At 40.0% G+C, this 19,455-nt stretch overlaps 2 long non-coding RNA genes and 1 pseudogene across 2 annotated transcripts in view; 1 reads left to right on the forward strand and 2 right to left on the reverse strand.

Moving 5' to 3' along the window:
* LOC146523816 (uncharacterized) overlaps positions 1-1,505 on the forward strand; it is a 98,743-nt gene extending 97,238 nt beyond the window's left edge. The window contains exon 3 of the long non-coding RNA XR_014877289.1: positions 1,485-1,505. This is a non-coding gene — a long non-coding RNA (uncharacterized LOC146523816). The remainder of the gene's footprint in view (positions 1-1,484) is intronic.
* LOC146523818 (uncharacterized) lies at positions 981-17,893 on the reverse strand. The gene is made up of 3 exons (XR_014877295.1): positions 17,215-17,893; positions 15,993-16,046; positions 981-2,932 (listed from the first exon to the last, which is right to left on the reverse strand). It is a non-coding gene; the product is annotated as an uncharacterized LOC146523818 (long non-coding RNA).
* Positions 7,518-10,519, reverse strand: LOC146523819 (uncharacterized; annotated as a pseudogene).
* Positions 17,894-19,455: the final 1,562 nt, after the last annotated feature.

Genomic DNA, 19,455 nt, shown 5'->3' on the forward strand with positions numbered 1-19,455 from the left:
GTTAAATTGGTTTTGGAATAATGCTATGTTAAACAGATTATGATTTTAATTTTAGATTTTTTTTCTTCATAAGCTATGGTTTTTAAAAATGTATTGTCACTGCAACCTCCCCTGGCTTCTGCTCCGCGGCTGCTGAGTGACCCCTCATCTGAGGCTCTCCTCAACTCTTTCTGGGATAGTGGTGCGGCTGCCCCTCTGTTGGTCTTCCTTGGTCTCTGGGGGCCTCTGGATGTCTGGAGTTTTGATCTCCTCCATGCCTGCTTCATGCCCTGGAGGACGGGGCTGTGGCTCCCCACACCCTCTAGAAGATCATTACATGGAGCAATCTTTTAAATACAAGCGCGCTCATGCTCACAGGTGTACACACGGGTGCTCACACACACAAACGACACCCTTTTTGGCTCCTACCTCAAAGCACACTGTCAATCTTATGTGCTGCACAATAATGTTTAATATTTAGTATTTACTGTTATATTCCCATAGATCATCGTGATGTTGTTTATTATATTGCTCTTTTTTTTCTTCTGTTTGTTTTCTCTTTTTTCTTTCTCAACAGTTGATCCAGGTGATTGATATATGCATTTTTGTCTGCTTATTTTGTTGGTTTTTGTTTTTTACCCTTTATCCCCATCCCTCTTCCCCTCTGTTTTTCTTTCCCTCTTTCTTTCTCCCCTTTCTTTTCCCCAGTCAAGTCTGTCCCATATTTAGCAAGTGAAAATAAAATAAAATAAACAATAAAAGGTGAATCAAATAAACCATTACAGCAAGACTGGGATGGTCCATTTGGTAAAGTAAATCCGTTAAAAAAAAAAAAAAAGTATTGTCATCTTTTACCAACATCTGCAGTGAATATTTGCCCCACACGTGCCTCAGTTTTGGTAAAGTTGCTAAGGTAATGCGCCAAAACATGAGTAGACAGTCATGTTTTGGTGCTTTACCTTACCAACCCTGAAAACATTCATGCATTAGGATCGGTAATATTTGTGCTCCTCTACAGCCAAACAGTAGAATTTAAGCAACAATGTACAAATAATAGAGCCCCATGCAGTGCGAAAGAAAATATGTAAGAGTAGTCCGTCTGTCTTCTTGATCTTGTACTCAATGAGCCAGCTTGGGAAAACATTTGTGGTCTAAACTGGTAAGTGTCATGAACTGGCTGTGTGGAGGCAGATGAGGACACAAACGCAAAACTCACGGAGACAGGAGCTGAACTCAAAATCACTGCTTTAGTGCAGGCCTTACAAAGAAACAGAACTAAACTGGCAAAACTAAACTAAGAACCGAGGGAACGCAGAAAGGCACACAGGTTCGGGGAGAAGATATTGACGACACAACACTGAACTGAGGGAGACATGGACATAAATACACAGAGGGTTAACGAGGGAAGTGGGAGCACACGGGGAACACAGCTGACACAGATAATCATAACAAGACACGGCAGGAGCAAACAGAACAAGACTCATATTGACGGGAGACTGTCAAAGTAAAACAGGAAGTACACAGAGGTGCAGACAGGAGGAGAGAGAAAGCACAGGGAGAGCACAGACATAACGGGCTGGGGAAAACATGGAATAAAACACAAGTAGGGGAGACGAGGGCTCACCGATACACAGAGGGGCACACGGGGTAAAGTCACATGGAGAAATCAAATGAGGAACATTTTAACAAAACCACCTAGGAACAAAGGCATAAATGAAGAACAAAATACAAAACACATGAAAACTACGAATGCTGGGCCAACATGGCCCAGGACCATGAGAGTAAGTGTACACATCTTCAGTCAGTATTGAATATCAGCATTTCCATGTTCATTTGTGGACATGAACTTTACCTGAACTTCAAGCTGTAATATAAAAACACTTCAAGTATGTCTTTTATCCTGTCTTCCTTCTCTCACCCCAACTGGTCGCAGCAAATGGCCGCCCCTCCCTGAGCCTGGTTCTGCCGGAGGTTTCTTCCTGTTAAAAGGGAGTTTTTCCTTCCCACTGTCGCCAAAGTGCTTGCTCATAGGGGGTCATATGATTGTTGGGTTTTTCTCTGTATCTATGAAGCGCCTTGAGGCAACTTTTGTTGTGATTTGGCGCTATATAAATAAAATTGAATTGAATTGAATTCAAGTACCATTTTATTATGTCTACTTTAGTAGTCAAAAGGCACAGGAAGTCCCAAGATGAAACTCATCTAAAAACAACATGTGACAGAAGCAATCTGACATGTGAAGATCAGCTGAAACAGTCAAGCTGCATTATAAATACTGAAAGAAAGAAAATAGAGCTTTTGTAGATTTTCTTAAACTCCTCTTTGTATCCTGTCCCAAGGCACACTGACATGAGAGAGGTTCATCTGGCGAGTAGTGGCTTCATGTTTCCCTTTAGGTTTCAGTAGACAGGGCTTTCAACAGACTGCTGGGATTACATAGTGACAGTAGAAGAAGACAGCAGTAATTCAAGTGGAATCAAGAATATCCTGTAAACATGTGCACTCACTGTCAACAATCAGTCTGGCAACACAGATTTGTTGTGTGTGTTCAATGATGGACATTAAAATGAGAAAACCAGCTCTGAATTGTTGCTATCTGAATTAGCTGTGTTGTCCAGCTTTGTATCCCTACCCCCATCCTACCTCTGAAACACACAGAAACGCACATGCATATACACATTTCCCTTTCTCCTCCTCACACTTCTCTCTTCTCTAATTTACAGGGACTGTGAGCAGCATACAAATACAGCTCCTGACAAAGCATCTTGTTTTCTTGTTTCCGCTTCTTTTGCCCTGTCAGGTTCTTCTCGTGTTGTTTCCTCTTTTCATTCCTCTGCTTTAATCTGCATTGTCGCAGTGATGACTTGTGCCGTGTTGCATCAATCTTTGCTGCTCTCCCTCTCTTTCCTGCTCCTCTCTATCCGTCTCCTCTCCTCAAACTGCTAGTGCCACCCTGTGGTGAGGAAAAGATGAAAGAGTTCAGGATCAAATCAAAGGTGTTTTGGGATTTGACTTTTACATTAATACAGAGAGAAATTAAAAGCAAGTTGCTTTTTGTTTTACATTTAAAATCATTCCAACAAACAAAGGTGTAGCTGAAGCAAGTGAAATCACTGACCAGTAGGAAGTGCACAGGCCCTTTTCTTACAGTAACTTCGCCTGCACCATGTTACCAGTTTCTCACATTGCTCTGGTTTGAACTTGTTCCATTTTCCCTTCCACAGTTAGCTAAATGTCGTGCATTTCTTATCCATGACATTATCTTTAGTCTTCCAAAGATTCTTAATTGGGTTCCAATCAGGACTCCAATATAAAGTTTTTCGTATAGTAATTATATCACCTTCACTGCTGTATCCATTTTGCAGCATGATGAGTTGTATTATTTTGTATAAACATTGTTGGTTTATCAGAAGCTGATTGCGGGGAAGCAACAATTTCTAACGAACATTCGTTTTTGCTTGCTGCAATGTAACTATGAATGAGAACAAAGTCATGTTGCAAAAAATATCTTCTAAGTCACAGTGCCTTCTCCTCCAAACTAAGCAGCTTCGTCACACAGTTTAGATACATTTTTTTCTGGTTTGTCAAAAAACACTTGTCTATGTTATCTGTCTAAAAAAAGAGAAAGAAATCTTAAGCAGTCTAGCCCTTTAAATCTTTCCACTGATGGCCGGCTTGGTCATGTTGGTGCTTTCAGGAAATGTCTGCTCAGGTGATCAGACACTGAATTCACATTATATGAGAGACGCTAAAGATGGGAATTAGCATGTAATTCTAGCTAGTGAAATGTCACTTCAGTATGTGACATAACAGGTTTCACTGAATTAGCAAAAAAGAAAAAACACTGTGTGCTGAATCTGTTGTCTGCAGTTTGCTGTAAGTCAGATTCCTTTCTTTGACTTTAATAAATACCTGCAGCGTCCTATGCACCTTTGAACAAAATAAAGAGAATAAAGAGTAGGTCCAGTGCTCCTTGTCAGGAACAAAAACTGTACTGTTTCTCTTAAATCCTGGACTATCTGCTCTACCTTGGCACAGATCTTCCAGTGGAGGCTGAGAATTGTGATCTCTGAAAATGTAACACACTCTCTGGTCCCCCTTCTTAAAAAAGCAGAACCACTGCCTTGAACAGCTACCTCAGTGACCTCACCCCCGTTTATGGCCAAGACACCTCTCATGCCCAGACCCTTCTTCCTCTATTGAAGGCACATCAATTGAATTACAAAATCCTCAAAACATTTCTTCCACTACCTGACTAATCCTCGGTCAGAAGCACTGGTTTTTATAATATCAATATTTTTGAAATCAAGTAACATGCTTCAGCTCCATCCATCTTATTTAAATTGCTAAATATTACTAAACTGCCATCTGCTGTATTTTCACTTTGTAGTGTAGTGTACAGTTATACGGAAGCGTAGAGCTGCCACCCAGGCAAAAGAAAAATACAAGTGTATCACGTTATAACGTGAAAAGTTTATTGTTCTAACAAGATACTTTTCCTGTTTGTACAATATACTATCACGTTTGTACAATATACCTTTCACGTTTGAACAACATAATATCACGTTATTACAATATACATAATTATCACGTTCGTACAATATAATTATCACGTTCGTACAATATAAATATTATATTGTACGAACGTGATAATTATATTGTTTGAACAATAAAGTTTTCACGTTATAACATATATTTTATTGTTCGAGCATGATTGCCGTAAAACTACGGAAGCGTAAAACATAGTGAAGTGGGTGACAGTGCAGATCAAAGTGCGAGAAAATGGCTCGTTTATTGGAATTAATTAAGTTCTATTTTATGCTTGGATTGAGGCATGGGGAGATTTTGCTGTTTTTGAGCAGTTTGGACAGTATTGTGATAAGCATGCGGACACTTAGAAGAAACCTAAAACGCATGGGACTGTACAGGAGAAAGAATGAGTCCGATCCAATTGAGGTGGCACGATTTCTTATTGATCAACTGAAGGGACACGGGAGGCTCCATGGATACAAACTACACCACCTGAACTGCATTCAGGCAGGTTATGTTGTCACGCAGAGTACTGTGAGACATTTACTGAAATATCTTGACCCTTACGGTGTTGAGCAACGACGCAGAAATCGCCTAATGCGACGCACGTATGTAAATCTTGGACCAAATTTCATGTGGCATGTTGACTCCTATGACAAACTGAAGCCTTTTGGAATCTGTATAAATGGAGCTATTGATGGCTTTTCGAGAGTTATGATTTGGCTTCATGCCTATTCAACAAACAATGATCCCAAAGTCATTGCTGGATATTTCATAGCAGAAGTTGAAAAGAGGATGGGAACACCTGCTAGGATTCGCTCTGATTTGGGAACAGAAAATGTCATAATGGCCGAGATACAACGATTCTTGCGCTGGACTATGGATCCGAACGTCAGAAACTGTTTTATTACTGGATCCAGCAATCACAATCAGCGTATTGAAGGCTGGTGGGCCTTTCTGAGACGACATCATGCTCAGCACTGGATAAATCGTCTCCAGGAACTAAAAGACCATGACTGCTTTTCTGGATGTTTTTTGGACAAGCAGCTCATATTGTTTACGTGCCTGAATGTCATCGAGGTATGTAACCATGTTTATATTCTTTTAATGAGTCATTGTGTGTGTGTGTGTGTGTGTGTGTGTGTGTGTGTGTGTTTGTGTGTTAGAGAGAAAGAGAGACACGGAGAGAGAATAAAAAGTTTGCTTTAACACCCACCATGCACCGTCCCTATTATCACTGCGTTCAGGATATGAAAAAATGCATATTTCACTGGCCAGAAACATAAAATCACACTGTCTAAAACAATTCACGTTTAATAATTACTTTAAATTTTACACAGTATCACGTGTCTACCACTGTTATTCTTGTTGTTGTTGTTGTTGTTGTTGTTGTCTTATTTTTGATAAACTCTGTTTTTCTGACTGTCACTGTGTGGTGCTTTTGATTGATTGATTGTACTTTATTCATCCCGAGGGAAATTGGGTTAAGGCTGCCAGCCGTGCCAGCGCCGTTTTGGGTAACATGTTGAGCCAAGAGAAATGTGTTCTTTTACTGATATGAGATTTTTAATTTTTAATATTTAATAGGAGGAGCTGCAGCAAGTTGCACATATGTGGAACACCCACATAATACGCAGAAGCAGAAATGCAGTTGCTCCAAGTGGACGTCCGATTCTCCTGTACACCATCCCTCATCTCTTTGGAGGACAGGATCATCTGAAAGAGGTTTCTCGGGAGGCAGTGGATGCTTGTAAGCAAGAATGTCAACAGAGAGGACCTTATACCTGTGATGAAACCGTTTTCAGCTTGTGTTGCCTCATAATGTCAGAGAACTTCTTACTTCCACCAAGCACAGCAGATGAATCCATTGAACTGTATCTCTTCCTGAGAACCTATATACTGAAGGACTTATAAACCTAAATATAATTGGGCTTTGGGAATTTTTACGCACATATTTTTTGGTACAATGTTTTATTTGTGCAATAAACAATAGAAAAGACAATCATTATTATTTTGTTTGGATTTTCGGTTGAAGATAGTAGCAAGCTAGCATGTCTAAATTTATTTAACCAAATCTGCGTACTCCAGTGAAGAATCAAAATTAAAGCAGGTCCTTGTATTTGTATTGCTTTTCTTTTTTTAAATATTTTGACTGAGGCATTTATGCAAAAAACAGGCGTTTGCTTCCCATCTAAAGAAAACATCTGACACCTGTTTATTGATTGAAATGAGAACATTGAAGTAAATGCTTGATACGCAAAATGTTTTAAAAATAAATCAGTAGAAAGACTTGCATTGAATAATCTCAACCTTTTGGTATTTCCAATTATTTTTTAACTGAATTTCTATTATATCTGATTTCTGTTTTAAGACTGTCGAAAAAACATTTTTTAAACTGCTGATCCTATACATTCTCATTCATGAAATATTGTTTTCAATTTTACTGAACACACTGTGCAACTGCTATTCATCCACGAACAGTTTCTTGTAAACTGGTAAATGTAAAAATTCTGCATTATTTAATAATTAAAAAACACTGTTAGATGTTAGCCTCCCTTTTATTTGTGTTCAAGGAGAAGAAAACACGGACTCTTGATAAACACTACAAAACTTAACTTATGTGTCTTTTATTCCAGTCAACTATTGCATCAAACACATTGCCTTCCAAAGTTATTCCCTTTAAATATGTTCTAAACAAATGACTGGTGGAAAGGTAAAAAATATATATATACTTGAAAATAATTAATATTAAGTCTTTTGAATTATTACTAAACAAAACATCCCCTCTAGCAGACATGTTGTATCCTACAAAACTGTACCACAGACCTGTGGAAAAGGACCTTGACACATGATAGATAGAACTAATAATAAGCATAGTTCACCTCTTGCTGCTAACCATATGAACTTATTAAACATAATTATTTAACATTTAAACTAGTAAAACTTTTAAGTATGAAATTTTAAACTGAAATTTACATTTTTCATGGTGGAAGCAAATTGATGTTATCCACAATTTTTTGAAAATAAATTCAAATATCCCTGAAATTTAAGCTCTTTCTTTTTTTATACAATGATGTGTTCCCTGTTTGTGGGTTTAACAAACTTTAGAGCTTCATAGCCAGTCATTGTTAGTGCAAACCTTTCATTCTTGGTTTAAACATGATGGACTTTAATCAAGCTATGCTGAACTCATAAGAGCTTTTAGCAGCCAAAACATTGTCCAGTTCATTTCGTAGTTCTGGGTAGGACGTGTATGTCCATGGTAGTTCCAGAAGAGGGCCGCATGTGTGTGCCACAGGTCGTCGTGCCAGTCCATCCACAGGCGTGAACAGTACCTCAACCTTGTCAACACAGATGACATCTGACCCAGTAAGAAACCTGAACATCCTTCTGAGCCCTGTATTGTCAAGTCCTCTGATGTACTGGTGCAGAAATCTGAAGCTTTGCTTTTCTGCTTGAGTGGTGGGAGAGGCAGTAAGCAACTTCAAAAGCTTTCTCGTTGTTGGCTTTTTATCTTCATACATTTGTAGGACATCTTGTGGGCTTTGAAAAGCTTCTTTTAGGAAGTGGCTTGCAACTAAGGACATTTTCTCTGCGGCATATGCTGGTTTTTGGATTAATTGTTTGTGTGCGACTTTCAGAAGAAGGCCTTTTAATTTCTCTTTGGTTGGAAGCACTGATACATCCAGGCGATCCATGAGATCCAGCCCTCATCCCTGTCTTCATCTGAAAGATCTTCTTTTAGTGCCCTTGTTATCAGATCTCTATCTGATTGACTTAGGTAAAAGAGAAGACTTTCAAACAGCAGATCATCTGATACTTGATTCTCACCGAAGATGAGTGCCACTGTGAAAACAGGAGCAAGGCGACAAGGGAAATATCCATGGTCTTGAAATCCCTTCAGTAAAATTCTACCCATGGATTTCCACTCTTCTTCCTGCCATTTAGGAGACAGTGATGGTACTCTGAACTCCTCTCCTTCAGCTGTGTTGTCCACAAACTCTGACCAAAATGCAGCATACACATCTCTTGATACACCATCTGCATCAGCTCCTTTTTCATCAATGTAGGTGTATTTTAGAGGGTGTATGAGGAGTGCTGGATCTTTGAACTGGCTGATCATCTCCTCCAGAATAGTAACCCTGTGAAGTTTGATGGTAACACAGACAACATCATATGATCCTGCAGAGCTTATTGCTTCATTGCTTATAGATGTATCTGGACTACTGACTGTTGTGTTTGTTGGAGGAAGTGTAATGGATGTGATGACCAGATCATCTTCCTCAAACTGCAGGAATGGTTCATCTATTACAGTGTCATCAAGTTGACAAGGCAGAGGCTCTCCAAGGTAGGGTCCAATCATTACCTCAGATGTGTCGAATAATACATCTTCATCAGCATTCCTAGATTCTGATGATGAGATCACAACAGTGTGAGAAGCTTCTTCATCTCCTTGATGTGAGTCAGTCAGTTGTGTAACATTGTTTACATGTGTTTTCCCTCTATCATAAACTTCTTCATCATCTTCATCATTGGAAAATCTTCTTGTGCACAAGTAAAATCTCAACATTCCCATTTTAAGTGCTGAGTAGAGTTCTCCAACTGTGACATTTTCATCAAATACGGCCTCTTCCTGATAGTCTAATATGTTATGACTGAACACCTCCCATCTTCCAAATTTGCTTTTTCCACTTGGAAAGAAAAGATCTTTAGCATACTGTAATATGTCAGCTTTTTTGGAGTTTTTGGACACATCAAAGGTCCTTGTTCCTCCTCCTCTGCGCTTTCTCACTTGCTTACCTTCATGGATCCACCCTAACTCAATTTGTCGAGTCTTTTTCTCAGCCCATTTGTTGTTTTTTGCATATGTTCTTTTTCTCTTAAAAACAAATGCCTCCTCATGATCAGGTTTCTTCTCATTTTCATTGATTGCCATCTTTTCCTTCAATTTTTCAAGCAGTGAGTTTTTTCTTGATTCCTTAGTACTTGCACCACTGTTTTCCAAGCAGAACCGCCTGGCAGCTATCCGATCACCATATGTTGGGATGTAACCAGACAGGGTCTTGTCATCCATGAAATCAATCACTGTGGCATCAATCTGTAATAACAGAGATATTTATTACTATACAGAAGTACAAGGTATACCTGCTGCCACACCACATGAGGTACCTCACTAAAAAAAATGTATGTACATTTCACATGTGTTTTGATAATTGTCTGTTATTATTTTAGTGGCAGCCATCAATATTTAGCATTTATTCTTTTCATCTCTCTATGCCAGCAACATTAATGAGATTATCTAACATGTTATTAATAGAAATATTACAGTATATACAACGCCCACTTTTGAAAAAGTAAATTAGTATTCACGTATCTTTCAGTTGCACAGTGCACAAAGGGTTGAACTCACTGTTTTTTTAAATTGAAGCCAAATATCAATATAAACACAGTTTAATTCATTTGTTTTTAGATAAACAAGGAAACATAGTGCATCACATAATATAGCGATATATTTAAGAAACCTGGAATCTGCATATGGGTTAAGTAGTAACATGTGGTCATACAACGACCCAGTTTTATACAGCGGGTTAATTTGTTTTACATTCTCCATTCCATATAGATCCACACCAATGCAGTTTACCTTTACGTCCTTACGCAGTCAAAGCGAGAGAAGCGAAAACCGCTGTGGTTGCTAACTTAGCAATATGTCATATTTTTACTCGTAAAAAGCGAGTTTTACAAATTTCCCCCTCACGAGAGCACTTACGCGTTCTTGTAGCATTCGTAAGAGACAGTCCTCAGGTACACCACGATTCCGAAGAAATCTCAGAAGTGGGCTATCAGTGTTTGTGTCCATGTTGAAAGCAGGGCATTCAAAGTTAAGTGCCAGTTCTGAAGAGCGTGAGCTCTCCACACCTACCATGGATTTGGGTTTCCGAACGCAACACGTTTTACGTTCTTACAATAAAAATGTTATTGTAATGGTATTTTTTTTAATGTTTGTACAATATATGATCACGTTCGTACAATATAATATTTATATTGTACGAACGTGATAATTATATTGTACGAACGTGATAATTATATTGTACGAACGTGATAATTATGTATATTGTAATAACGTGATATTATGTTGTTCAAACGTGAAAGGTATATTGTACAACTGTGAAAAGTATATTGTACAAACATGATAGTATATTGTACAAACAGGAAAAGTATCTTGTTAGAACAATAAACTTTTCACGTTATAACGTGATACACTTGTATTTTTCTTTTGCCTGGGTGGCAGCTCTACGCTTCCGTACAGTTATCATAGTATCCTTAACTGGTATAAAAGGTCTATAGTATTCTAATGAGATTCAAGTCTTGATGTCACAGACTGTGTGGCAGCTGTATTGAGTTTAATTAAAACAGCTCTGCTAGCAGGCAATTAATTTACATTCAAGAAGACAGGAAACATGTCAGTCACAAAAGGTCAGGACTTCAATATTAGCTTTTATTTTTTCAAAGAGCAAAAGTGATCTAGCTTTTTGATTCCTTCTGTTGATGACACTTGGTCATTTTAGTGCTTCCAGTCCATGTCTTCTCTGTTGACAGGACACTATATTCCACGAAAGATCACTTGGGAATTGACAAGCAGTTCAAGCTAGTTTTAAATCAATTTAAATTCTCTTTTCCATTTGTTACGGCTCTAGCAAGGGCCTCCTCCTGAAGGTGCCTGTGTGGGCGTGTCTTTCAATCTCTTCTGCCTGAGGTGCCGCCTTTCTCTTTGACACAGCTGACTCACATCAGTAATTAAAGGGATTTAAGCCCAGGGACAGGTGAGCTCTGGGCCAGGGCAGGAGGGAGTTAAAGAGCTTTGGATGGGTGGTGGGGGGGGGAAAAAGAGCTAGAGAACGTAAATTGGATCACTTAGACATATGTCAGCGAGTGCCGAGGCCTGCAATCCCTCCATGGCTACTTCCTGAAACAGCTGTAGATATTGCTTTATTGCGCCAGAAGAGTAAGGACAGGGCAGGCGGTCCAGACTCCAATATAGTTCAGGGTTACATCGATCAGTATTATGGGTATGTGCAAGTATATACGGATGCTTCAAAGACTCCAGCTAGTCAAGTGGGGGTGGCTGTAGTAATTCTGGACTTTATGGTAAAAAGTGGGAAGAGGATTAATAATGGATTGTCTGTATTTACAGGAAAAATGATAGATATTCTGTTAGCAGTACAGTGGGTGGAAGATTTGAGGCCATTGAAAGCAATTATTTGTTCAGATTCAAGTGCAGCCTTGGTCAGTCTACAGAATGGTCATTCGAAAGGTTGGTCAGATATTTTAATAGAGGTTCAGCAAACTCTTTACAGGATACATATGATGGGTCTGTCAGAAGTGTTTGTATGGGTCCCGGCTTCCCGGTAAGGGGGAATGAAGCAGCGGATAGGTTGGCAAAGGAAGCCACTAGCCACATAGTCGGAAGTATAAGGTAGAGAGGAGACGATTGGTCAAATCTCAGTAGCATTAATATGAAACTGGATCTTGTTGGGTTATTACAGAAGGAGTCGGGGGATAAATGTTATCAGGCCTTGTTTCAGTTTTTGAGAGAAGGAATGTTGTTTAGGAGGATATGAAGTTATCGCATGTTTGTTTTTTGAGCGTGATTCCTGTCCACACTCCATACCAGCGAGAGAGCTGTAAAAAGTAAGTCAAAAAGAGCAAGCTTGCTCTTTTTGACTCACTTTTTACTTTATTGACCAATACATTTTGTTTGTTTCCTTAAATGGTGATAGCGGCTTGTCCATCTCTTTTAGTTGAGTGTTTGATAGGAACTTTAATAAAACTCTTTGATTTAACCCTTTTGCCTCGTCTCTTTTTTCCAACCTAGACACTTTTTGCTATTTCCCCCTCACCACCTGGACCTTTTTAGGGGAACGTAACAAGTGGGGGCTCGTCGAGGATATTTGGAAAGGGAGTATCAAGTTGGTGGCATTTGGTTTTTGGTTATTTTTCTTTGTCACCTTTACAGAGCCACAATTTCCCAGTTAAGTTAGGTGAGTGTCCAGCTGAGTTTAAGTTCTTCCTGTGGGCACTCTCTTGTTATTTTGTCTTTTTTATTTTTGGAGTAATCCTGGGTGGGGATTAGTTCCCTGTTGGGGGTAGGCAATTCAGGCTCCAGTCGCTGAAGTTCTGCCTTTCAAGTCACCTCGAGCCCAGCAGGCTCCAGAGGATGGGTATAGTTTGGTGGGCTTAGGAACTAGGTAAGTTGTATTTGTTAATGTATAGGCAGTTGGCCAGTTGAAGTAAGTTGTGTGGTTAACCGTTAATTGTTGGGTTGTTGAGTTCGCAGAGGGGTGTGGTAGTATCTTAATTAGGGTGTGTTTTCTAAGCCTTCTCCAGCCCCCAAAATGGATGATACCGCTATCAGTGCACAGGTGTCTAGAGGCTTGTTTGTAAGCAATAACATCCATCTGGTTCCAGTTTTCTTTGAATCCAGTGTTGAGAGCTTCTGCAGTGTATTTGCATAGCAACTGCACTAGTTTGAGAAGACCAAAGGTGCTGTTCTCCAAGCCTATGAACTTGTACCTGAAGCCTATAGGCAGCATTTTCGAGGTTTGGAGTTGGCACAGGGTCAGTCCTACCTTGACTTTGCTAGGGAGAAGGCAAAGCTCTTTGATAGGCCTGTTCTGGTGGAGGACTTTAAGAATGCAGTGCCTGAGTCTATTGCTTTTTATTTAAGTGAACAGAGGGCTTCCACTTTACAGCAAGCTGCCACCCTGCCACTTGATATCCATCTGTGCCATAGTGCATCCTGGACAGGTAAGTGTGGGCCAGCTAACAAGGTCAATGCAGCTATGGTTTTAAGATCTAGAACTTTGTTTCTTCTGTCACAAGCCTGGCCATGTGGTTGCTAATTGTGTCAAACTGGCACTAAAGCGGAAAGCACATCCAAAGGGAAGGAGGCCCGAGTTTGAAAAAATAAGCTGTGGTTTTCAAACCGACAAGGTTGCCAGGCCCAGCAAGAACCCACACTTGGGTCATAGTTGCATAACAGGGTCCTGTGGTCAGTGTCAGAGGTCAACTAGCCCTTAGCTGCTGTTGGTTGACAATGCCCCAGGTCCTCAAAATGACCTGCAGGCGAACAGAGCATGTATAACACCACCACTCAGACCTGCACCCCTAGCTAACAAGCACACCCGTGACCGGAGCAATCGTCTGAAAAGCGTTTCAGTAAGGCCCACTAGCTGCCTGCTGGGTTCTCCACATGTGATGGTTCAAAGCCCTGGCTATCACATGGGACATTGTTTCGAGGGTCTGGGGCCACTCTCTGTCAATGTTGTGAACCCACTGAGATGGGATTGGCAGCTTCCGCAGGAAATGCTTTACCGTTGCTATGGGGTTTGGTAGGTGGAAAGCCTGCAATTTGGTGATGAAACGGTTATAGACTTAATTGTTTTGGTTATTGTAATCATTTGGCAAACCACAGGTTTGTATTTATGGGAGGGGGTGTTACGGCCCTAGTAGGGCCTCCTCCTGAAGATGCCCGTGTGGGCGTGTCTTTCAATCTCTTCTGCCTGAGGTGCCACCTTTCTCTTTGACACAGCTGACTCACATCAGTAATTAAAGGGATTTAAGCCCAGGGACAGGTGAGCAGTTTAATCAAATAATTCAGTGAGCCTGAATTCTCTTTGGATGGCATCTTGGAAGACATGACTCCTATCAGGGGTTTTACCATAGGAAAAAGGTGATGACTCAGAAGAACTTTGTATTTATTTATGGTGACCCTTTGCGCTTAAGGGACAAGTGGAACTAAAATATCTCAGCAAAATGCAACCACAGTACAACAGAGACAGATCTCCTTGGTGTAAGGGTTAAGGTTTTTCCTTTAATTTATCCATCCATTTTGGCTTATACTGCTCCTTGCAGCAAACCATCATAGTGACCAGGGTTTCCTTCCTGTGATATGTATGTAGGCATATTATGACAGGTCCATCCACAATTAATACAGTTACTCACTTCATTGTCTTAGTTTCCAAGTTTCTGCTTTATTATACATGCCATTTGGGTTAATTGTGCAAAGCTTGATAAATATTAGTTTAACAAATGATTTTTCTTCACCTGACAATTAACTCAACTTTGCCAGTGGCAAGCTCATTAATATTGAACATGTGATGTATTTTTTTAAAAAATAGTTATTTTTGCTAGCTTAGTAATGGATTGTGAGACAGTCCTCCTTTATCCTTTTTTAACAGCAATATCTTTTACAATAACTAATTAACAGCAAATTTATTTACATACCAGTAACTAACTGCTTCTATGCACCATCTTTGTTTACTCTTTCCTGCCCAGGGTTCTAGATTTCTGATTGGCCAACATTTCTACCCAGTTAGGATTACATCACCACCTGTTGCTTTGGCATGTTCTTGACAGCGTTTTACTTCGTTTTTTGCGATTACGTGTGGACGAGATTTTCTTTTAAACAAAAACGGAAAATCTGTTTACAAACATACCCGCGTACGTGTGGTCGCAGCCTAATTACCAGTTTTAGGTCAAAATCTGCTCACACTGTTGTTTCACAACTCTCCCTCCCATACAGTTTCTATTGGCAGACATCAGGTTAGCAAAAAGTCCAAGGAATCACAAAGGGGCTTCACTAACCAATGGGTGATGCCACTGTGGCTGCATCCGTCTTTTATACTTCGTATGGAGGTGATAAAAGTTGTTCCCTTTGAGTTCAGTATTTTTGCTTCCTCCTCTCTACCTCTATGTAGCGAGTAAAAGCCACCGAGTAACCGCTAAGGGCCTCTATACTACTCGTGCAAACTTTCAGGCCCAAAGCTCTTACAGGAATGAGCCCAGAATAAATGGGACAAGAGGGTCAATATCAGTCAGATAGGTTAAAATTTATTATTTTAAAGGAAAACAAAGGGTTTGCAAAAGGCCTCAAACATCAAAATGGAAAAGGTCACTAACGACCACAATATAGTCTTATTGGTGCAACCTGTCAGCAATGCAACTATTACCTGAGGGCTTGCTCTCCCTCGGCGGTCCCAGATACTCATTGCTTTAAGAGAAACAAATCCACCCCAAATAAATACAAGCCCGACAGAACACTTATCGCATTAAGTGTTTTAGTTCAGGCAATAATTGGTGGCACTAAAATCACTCTTAATAAAACGTATTCACCGCAAATCCACACGGAGCACCTCTAAAAGACCTAATTCCCGTAAGGTAAGTGCCCAGCTCAGGGATTGCACATTGCCTGACTAATATTGCACCAGCCCATTGGAAATAAAAACAAACCCAGCATAAAAAACAAACAGTTTTAACTACTCTAAAACCAACTTGGGAGAAAAACGCAACGAAAAAGAGAAGGAGGAAAAAACAGTGACAAATTCAAACGCGCAGCCTGTCCTGCAGGCGGCAATACAATATAAATTAGATTGTAGTGCATAAATATACTTTTTTTTAATATCAAATATATTATGTTAACATACCTCCAGCAGACAACTGTGTTTGCTGCACACCTGGCTTGTCTTCTAAAATCACTACTAGAAACATACAATACAATAAACATCAAATACATTTCAACAAATTTACAAAAGCACTAAAAGAAAAACAGCCTGTACCTCGAACTAGTGATGTGACGTTCTGTATCGAGGCTTCGAAGCGTGTGTCGAGTAATTGATGGGACGTTTCCGCGAAGCGCGTATCGAGGCTTGCTTCATTTATGGGAGGAGCTGAAAATGATGACGTCCGAAGCCTCGCTGCCCGGCTGTACCACGTGACTGGTTCGTGAAGCGGTTCAAACTTTGCCGCGAGATATGACAGCGATATAAACTCCTCAGACTTCATTCAAAAATGTGGGTGTTTGATGGAGAGTTGTGCTTATTGAGAGTTTGGAGACAATTTGGAGAGAGTTAGAGACAGTTTGGAGAGAGTTAGGAGGTTTATGAGAGTGAGGAGAGAAAGTCAGGAGAGAATGGAGCCAGCTAAGAAGAGGAGGATGTCCTCCCCTGTGTGGGAACATTTTGATTTTATTCCTCCCAACAAGGTATGTAAATTTCTACAGAAGATGTATTTTCATAATACTGATGGTGCAATAAAACATATGTTAAGCTGTCTTTACTTTTGTACAAGGTGAAGTGTTTGCTATGTGCCAGGGAGCTGGGATATAACAACAACACCTCATCCATGCTTAGGCACTACAGAGCTTTGCAGGAGAATAAGGGGAACACCGATTGTGGAGCAAGACCAGGTGAACCATCAAATGCCATGATAATATATCATGCAGTAATGTTACTAAATGATATAATAATATTATACAATACAATAAGTGACGTGTGTGATATTTATATTTGTGCTTTGTTTTTGTTGTCTTTCCTCAGGAGAACAATCTCAAATAGATGAAGACCTGGTTAGCATGGTGATTGAGGACTCCCACCCATCTAGCATTGTGGAGGACAAAGGATTTAAAAGATTTGTTAAATCATTCAATCCTAGCTATGTTCTCCCCACTAAAAAGGTCATAAAAGCAGTGAAAATTTAGTTTTTACAGAATAAAATGTGGGCAGGACTGAGGCTCAAAGCCAACTAATATTTTTACGTCCAGTAGGTGTCCTACTAGAGCAAATGAAGCTTCAAGAAGCTTTGCGCTGGGGTGAACCAATTGGATGAAAAGCTTCAGTGCTTCATGAAGCTTCATCTGCCCATCACTACCTCGAACCTCTGCTGTAGAGGTTTAAAACAACCGTTTGTGTAGAAGACAAAACTTCTCAGGCTCGTCACCTACTCACACAACCATTGTTCACAGCCGCCCATCAGTACAAATGAGAGAAGAAGAGCACCTGCTGCTACTTCCTCTTTTATACCCTCCCTTGGGTCCCCTGGGTCCTAAAGCCTTCCTCATTACATCTATTTTTATGCACACTGCCAGGTTTGGGGGAGCCTATTAACATTCTGACAATCCTTTAATCTCTATAATGTAACAGAAATCCATAACTTTGATCTTCCCTCTAGCCCTATTCTCTTATTAAGAGATTTTGAACTGACCTGAATACAGAAAATAATTAAATTTAAAGAGTACAAAACAAAAGGCAGACTTCACCATTTCTGAGTAGACAAACAACAACAACAAACTGAACACACTGGACATTATGATGGAGTATCACAAAGGATATCATGTAGTTTGACCACAAACTGCAACACAAATATTTTCTGATTACTCAAACAGGGATCCGCACCAGCTGTTGAATTAAAGGATTATGGGAGCATAAACAGACAGTCCAGAACATGCTGTTGTGAATCACGTACTCAAAAAAGCACAAAGATGCTCTCTGTACTTTTATACCGGTTTGAGATCAAAACTTCATGGTGTGAAGTTCCCTGTAAAGTTGGCTGAATGTGGTAATCCTACTAATAATGACCTATTTTGAATTTTACAACAATCATTCTATATAGAGTAGAAAAGGGAAAGAATAGCGTTCTCCTGAATATGTATGTGAAACATCTTTCTTATCGTTAGGGAGCGGTTTTAATATGAGTCAAGAGAGGAGACCTTAAAACTACTTTTAAATGTGGTGTTGAAAAATTGGCTACTCCACTGTAATGACTGCTTAAACAAGAGGACAAGATAAACGCAAGGGCTTTCTATGATTATGGGTTAAACAGAGAGGGAGGGAGAAAACAAATATAGTGTATAATTGATGGTCGGATGTCTGTGAGCTCTTTGGATGAAGCATTTAAAAAGAAGAAATTCAGTGCGTGCTCTCTCTCCATGTGAGACAGAGTAAATAAGATAAATCCCTCAGCTGCTCTTTTCTGGATAAAAGCAGAATATTAAAACTAAAACATGCAGCTAGAAGTGTCTGATGGCATTATGAGGACAAGGAAACTTGGTGGTGGAATGAGGAAGTACAGGGAAACATTCAAAGGAAGAGGGTGGCAAACAGGAGCACTGGGAGACAGTGATAGTTTTAACATTTAGTTCAACTCAGTTCAATTTTATTTATACACATAAATAAATAAACAACAATAAACAACAGTTGCCTCAAGGCACTTTATATAGTAAAGTAGACACTACAGTAATACATACACAGAGAAACCCAGTAATCATATGACACCCCTATGAGCAAGCACTTTGGCAACTGCGTGAAGGAAAAACTCCCGCAGAACCAGGTTCGGGGATGGGTGGCCATTTGTCATGAAGGCTTGAGGTGAGGGGAGGAAGACGGGACAAAAGACATGCTGTGGAAGAGAGACAGAGATTAATAACAAGTGTAATTCAATGCAGCGAGGTCTATAAACATATAGTGATGAGAAAGGTGACTGAAGAAGAACTACTCAATGCATCATCCATTCAGGGCGACCTGATGCAGCCCTATATGTTTTAGCAAAAAGGAAAGTTTTAAGCCTAATCTTAAAAGTAGAGATAGTGTCTGTCTCCCGAATCCAAACTGGAAGCTGGTTCCACAGAAGAGGGGCCTGAAAACTGAAGGCTCTGCCTCCCATTCTACTTTTAAATACTCTAGGAACAACAAGTAGGCCTGCAGTGTGTATAGGAATTTCTTTCACCTAGATATTAATGACATTATTTATTGTATTAACATGTCTGACACTCATACTGTAAGACAAATGGTAGGGGGTGTAGCAAGGATGTTGGGGGGAAACAGGAACTCCAGAGGACCTGTCTTTTGTCTCTTCGAGGATTCTGGGAAGTAGCAAGGGAGTGTGAACCTTGAGGTGTGAAACAGCTGTGTACTGCCTTTTGTTCCCGGAGAAGGTATTTAACTGAGAGCCATGCTAGGCTCAGTGAGAACTCTGCTGACCGTCTGTCCCGCGGCCATGGGGGCTCCACAAGCTTGTTTGTATGTTGTCTTTGTGTGCTTGGATTAAAGAATGTTAGCTACCACTCACCGCTCGTCTGCAGGCTTTATTTAAGTGGAAAACTTCCACAACAAA

The sequence above is a fragment of the Neolamprologus multifasciatus genome, chromosome 2 (assembly GCF_963576455.1).
Source record: "Neolamprologus multifasciatus chromosome 2, fNeoMul1.2, whole genome shotgun sequence".
Classification (NCBI taxonomy): Eukaryota; Metazoa; Chordata; class Actinopteri; order Cichliformes; family Cichlidae; genus Neolamprologus; species Neolamprologus multifasciatus.